Here is a 5,925-nt window from a genome sequence, read left to right as displayed (position 1 = left end):
ATTAAACTGCTCTTATTTCCACTAATGGATTTTACCTTCTTCTGATTCTCATTCCCATCCCACCAGGGATAAGGAAGGAGAGATATGGCTCACTGTATTTTGGCCAGAACTCCCCAGACAGTACTCTGACCTCTGCTCTTCACCTTTCAAGTTATTTGCATCTCAGCAGGACATGGTTTAGCATTCAGTTGGCTGACTTAGTTTGAAGTCTAAACACAGTTGCAAGACACTGTTGACACCTTTTGATCTCAAAAGTCTTCTTTGTAATCGCAGCTAAGTTGTCTCCTTTCCATTCTGGGGGGATGCAAGCATATCTGTAACTTTGAATTGCAAAGGAAGAAGATGGATAGGGACTACAAGGAACTGGGAGTGGAACTGGTCTTTTCCACAATGCAGCAGCTGATTTTTGTGAGAGCCACACTTGTGGTAATTTCCCCTGTGAAATCACACTGCCTCGCTGGCAACAACACCAGGGGAAATCAGAAAAGTGTTCCTGAATCTGACCTGCTTATACTTGTGCGCCCACACAGCAACCTATATGCACTGGTGGATGTAAACCACTTCCAGTTAGAGGTGAACTGGGGCGCTTATTGAGGAGCAAGCTCTCCCCCAGACAACGTGTGCACCAGAACAGTGCCTGGGCTGCTTCAATTCCTTGGACACTGAACCGGCATCTCGGTGCCATGTGGCAAGAGGCTGCACAGAAGTGCAGCCCTGTCCCTGCCCGGAGCCACAGGGGCCACAGGCAGCCTGGTGGGCAGTGTGGATGTGCAGGGGCAGGGTGTGTGTGCACAGGATCACCCCTGCACACCAGGACAGACTCAGTCATCCTGCCCAGACCGGAAACCTCTCTCACTTGAGTTCAGGTGTATTATAGTGTCATATACCACCCACAAAAGCATGAGGTATTTTATATTAACTGTGTATGCAGGCACATAAATGGATGTGCATAATACAGCTCTTCTAAGTTTCCTATAGAGATAATTCTTTCCTTGTACAGGATAAGCAGAAACCTTGGGGCAGCTTTGTTTTCCCTTATACATTGAAACATTGATATTCAGATTGACTTTTAGTGTGAATCACACTATCATGTCGCTGCTTCAGAATATAAGTGCAGAACTCCCTTTTGGCTTTAATGGCATTTATGAAAGAAATCAGAAGAACTTGTTCAAATTTAAAATATGGTCATATATTACCTTCTAGCTATTTTAAAAATATTTATTTTAATTCTGCAAAAGGAAAAGAAAAAGCAGTCTGAAGAGATTTACATAAAAAATATTAAAAGATCCACCACCCTTGAGGAAATTCTCCCTTAAAGTTTCTCTGTGTTATGAAGGCAACAGTTTCCTGCATAGATGATGTTGTTGTTGTCATCGTCGTTGTTGTTGTTATGGAATTAATCTCTATTTTATTGAGAGCATTCTGAGCTTATATGCACTTTTTATTATACGAGATGTGCAGCTACTGTGATAATGGCTAGAAGTGATATGCAGAAACACTGAGAACTTGTTTGGGAAGAGACTGAAGAGGAAGGACACATATGACTCATACAAAAATGTATTGAGCATTGTGTTTCTACAAAAGATAACTGTTTACAAGCCTGAGAAGCACAAGCTGCTGTTATCTCATGTTCTCTTTCATAGAGACCCCATGCTGGCTTTGCATCTGGGTGGTGTGGAAGAAAGCAAAGGTCACCCTGGTCTTCAAAAAGGGCAAGAAGGAGGACCCAGGGAACTACTGGCCAGTCAGCCTCACCTCAGTCCCTGGAAAGGTTACGGAGTCCCTTATTCTGAAGGCCATCTGTATCCACAGGAATGACAAGAAAGTGATCAGGAGTAGTCAGCATGGATTTACTCAAGGTAAATCATGCTTGACCAGCCCGATGACCTTCTACGATGAAACAACTACCTGAATGGATGAGGGGAGAGCAGTGAGTATTGCCCACCTCAACTTCAGCAAGGCTTTTGACAGTGTCTCTCAAAATATCCTTATAGGCAAACTCAGGAAGTGTGGACTGGATGAGCGGACAGTGAGGTGGACTGAGAACTTGCTGAACAGCAGCTGCCAGGCCTAGTGAGGCCACATCTGGAGTATTCTGTCCAGTTTTGCGCTCCTCAGTACAAGTGAGACGTGGAGCTCCCAGAGCAGGTCAAGTGGAGGGCTACAAAGGTGATTAAGGGACTGGAGCATCTCTCTTATGAGGACAGGCTCAGGGAACTGGGCCTGTTCAGCCTTGAGAAGAGACAACTGAGAAGGGACCTCATCAATGTCTGTAATTATCTGAAGGGAGGATGTCAAGAGGATGGAGCCGGGCTCTTCCTGGTGATACCCAGCAACAGGACAAGAGGCAATGGGCAGAGACTGACGCATAGAAGTTCCACCTGAATATGAGGAAGAACTTCTTTACTGTGTGGGTGACCATGCACTGGAACAGGTTGTCCAGAGAGCTTGTGGAATCTCCCTCGCTGGAGATATTCAAGAACTGTCTGAATGCAATCCTGTGCAATGTGCTCTGGGATTACCCTGCTTGAGCAAGGAGGGTGGGCCAGATGATCCACTGTGGTCCCTTCCAACTTTTCCCTTTCTGTGATTTTGTGACTTCATTGAAATAGCCCTGGCTGAGTTTAACTGGGGAGAAGCAATGGGCTTCAGCGCAGATTGTAAGGAGATTATAAAAAATAACACTGGATTCTTCCTCTGGAAACTCTGTTGTGCTAACACCTGCGTTATTTCATTTCAATGTGACCGTGGCTATTGCCCAAGCCATCAGAACTAAAACCACAAGCATGGCAGATCCCCTTTACTGCTATCTGTGGTATAATGATTATTGCCAAAAAAAAGACAGAAAATATGGTTATGTGCTAATCCTGCCAGTGTTGGCACAATATGGTTATGTGTTAATCTGCCAATGTTGGCACATCACTAATTTTGCATGGGTGAGCAATTCTGGCAAGTTATCATATAAAAATTTATTTAGGCTTATGAATTCTTGCAGTAATACTATTATGATAGAGTAAGTTTATTTTTCTGAATCTGTGTTCAAGATACAATTGTTTACGTGTATGTTAGGAAACAAAAGGAAAAGATGAGTGTTGAAGGCAGCAATATGAGCCCCTAGTTTTGATGAATTTTAATCACCAGGATTTATTTAAAAAATACTATTTAATCAGAAATTCAGAGTCAAGTGCTTAAATCCAGATCCAAAATACAGCCATGGGTACCTGATAGAAATGCACTGTTTTTCAAGAGCTGCTAAGCACACAATTTTGCTGAAGCTAAAAGTTGGCTGAAGCCAAGTGGAAGAACTTTCTAAAAATCAGGTTTACTTTCATTGGCAGCTTCAGAAGCAGCTGGAAACAAATTCTAACCCTTTAGTATCTGTGGAGGTCTTATGGCTGTGTTTTGCAGAATAACAGCATCAAGGTGGCTTAAATGGCTATGAATTTCCTACATCAAGATCTTCATAATAGTGTTTGATATATGGCTCTAAAATTACAGGCAATGTTGTTTAAATCATTAGTATTTACTGAAACCTACCAAATCACCCTTTATTCATCAAATCAGTAGTTCCCAAACTTCTTTTTCACCAAGAATTGCAGTCCTTGCTGAAACCTTATTATGAAATAAATAAGGGCATTATTATGATAATAGTCTAAAATGATCACAATCTGTATTACTGAATCAATACCTTTATAATTGCTGGATGCCTTTTCCACTTCAACCTTCTGCTGAGCCATCTTAAAATCTCTACCATTTTTCCCTATGTGGTAGCTGCTATCCCCCACAAACCACTTCTCACCATGTCTTGAGCATCTAATTTCTTTCCCAGGAGAAGCAGAGACCTGTTTTCTGTTTCCATCCTTGGGAGGATTTCTGGTCTTTTGCAAGTTTGTGCTCAGGGAAGAGACTCTGCATTGAGACAAGCCCCTCTGGGCAGACGTATCACATAAAAATGCTGGGGCATGGTCACTGCTCTGCTTGGGTGAGCCCCCTCTGCACTCATAGAGAGGGACAGCAAGCTCAGCACACTGCAGTGCCAAACGCCAGTTTCAATCCCTTGTTAAAAAAAATATCTGGATGTGGACTCTCACTGGATGGCTTTAGGGCATCTAGAATAAAACAATAATTGTAAGTATGACCTACAATCCTGTGTCACAACATCCCTTGTGAGGAGCATATGAGAACAACATGGGAAACATGGGAAACAGAACAGTGGTGTCACTGTTTTCCTTAAACATGCTTGTTTAAACTCAGGGCATGACGGGGTTTGACTGAAAGCACTAACAGATCAAACTTTCCTGAGAAACTTCTCTCAAAGAACCTCATCCTTGAAAACCTGCTACATTAGTGTATCTGCCAACAGGGTCGGAGTGATACCTGCTTATCAGAATTTTAAAGTGCTTCCTATGCACTTTATACCAGTCTTTCGACCAGCTTTGAATTTCAGGCTTCATCACATTTAATGGAACATCGTGGCTGTCTTTGTGGTGTCAACACTTTTCTGTGGTCTGCTCTTGAGCTGCAGACTCTGTCCCTGCTATCATGACAGGGAACTCTTTCACCCTGACTTTCAGGCCCGCATCTCCCCCTAACTGCAGCTGAAACAGAGCTCTGCCCAGCAGGGCTATTTTGAGCACTGTTAAGGGAAGTATCTCACAGTGCCCCTCACCAACATAAACCCTTTATTATTAAATAAATAATGCATAAATATAGACAATACATTTGCAGATTTTTCTTAATCATGGGTCTTTTATGGAACTGTAGATTCCTGTAGTTCAGTTAAGTCCTTTAGTAAAATTGCAAATGGAGATTAAATGAAATCCATGGATGAAATACCCTTTTGGTTTGGGATAGGAAAGGACAGGCACAAAGGACCAAGGACAAGAGTGTAGCTGTGACCATGGTTCCTATTTTTTGGCTTGGGATGGATTTGTGAAAGCTGGAGCTTGTAAACCTGGGCTGAGCAGTCCCCAAAATTTCCCCATCACGTCCACTGCCAGCCCCACACTGTACTGGGCAGAAGAAGGCAGCAAGCAGCAGTAGAGTTACTTTACTCATGTCTTCAGGGAGACCAGAGTCAGTTTTGCTGAGGCTGGTGACAAGTTTTGGACTAGCCGTGGGGTACCATGACTGCACCGCATCCTCGGAGGCTGAGGCATTGTGGCAGCCATGGGCAGCGAGCCCTTGGCATCTCCCTGCTTCAGGCAGGGCTTTAGAAAAGAACTCAAGTGGAGGGTAAAGGAGTGTGAAAACACAGGACAAAAGGAACTGCCCTGCAGCACAGTGAGAACTGTTTTCAGTGGCTAAGCTGAAAAACAATTGGCAACAACCAGCATTAGGTGATGGCATGCTAATTATTCACTCTCATTACTTGAATGTATTTGAGGTGCATGTATCACTATCAAAAGAAGCTCCAGTTCCATAGAAATAATTAAATATTTTTAAAAAATACTTTAAATTAGAAAAAAATACCACTGTAGACACAGATGTGCAATCACAAATAATTATTTTTCCAGAAGGTCAGCATGTTTATTCTATGTCAGCTATCTGGTGGAAGACCATGATTCTTGCTTTATTGCTTTAAATCTGTTAAAAAGCATCTTTTCTATTGGGTTTCTTAGGTTGTTACACACAATAGTTGAAAGACCATGACCCATAAAAGCCAGAGGTTAATGTGATTTTCAGATATGTCAGCTGGAGTAAGCAGAAGGTCGTGCAGATTGCCTATTGTTGTGGCATTGTGTTTGCTTAGGACATTTCCCGTGGCTGCCTTGGCCGCGGAAGCAGAGATGTTCAGACAGTCCTGTTTGAACTTTTTCCCCATCAGCTCATTCCAGAACTGAACTGACTTCCCCTGATGCAACCTTTCCAGTGCCTTTTTTTTTTTTTTTTTTTTTGGGGGTCTCAGGAGACGTGTGTTTTTTG

The 5,925-nt window shown here is 42.8% G+C and overlaps 1 long non-coding RNA gene across 1 annotated transcript; it reads left to right on the top strand.

Moving 5' to 3' along the window:
* The first annotated feature begins 1,701 nt into the window (after positions 1 to 1,701).
* LOC108446469 lies at positions 1,702 to 3,661 on the top strand. The gene is made up of 2 exons (XR_001861647.1): positions 1,702 to 1,859; positions 1,995 to 3,661. It is a non-coding gene; the product is annotated as an uncharacterized LOC108446469 (long non-coding RNA).
* The last annotated feature ends 2,264 nt before the right edge of the window (positions 3,662 to 5,925 follow it).

Source organism: Corvus brachyrhynchos, unplaced genomic scaffold (assembly GCF_000691975.1).
Source record: "Corvus brachyrhynchos isolate BGI_N302 unplaced genomic scaffold, ASM69197v1 scaffold32, whole genome shotgun sequence".
In the NCBI taxonomy this organism is placed as follows: Eukaryota; Metazoa; Chordata; class Aves; order Passeriformes; family Corvidae; genus Corvus; species Corvus brachyrhynchos.
Note: the sequence above shows the minus strand (reverse complement) of the source record. Positions and strands in the feature narration are given on the sequence as shown.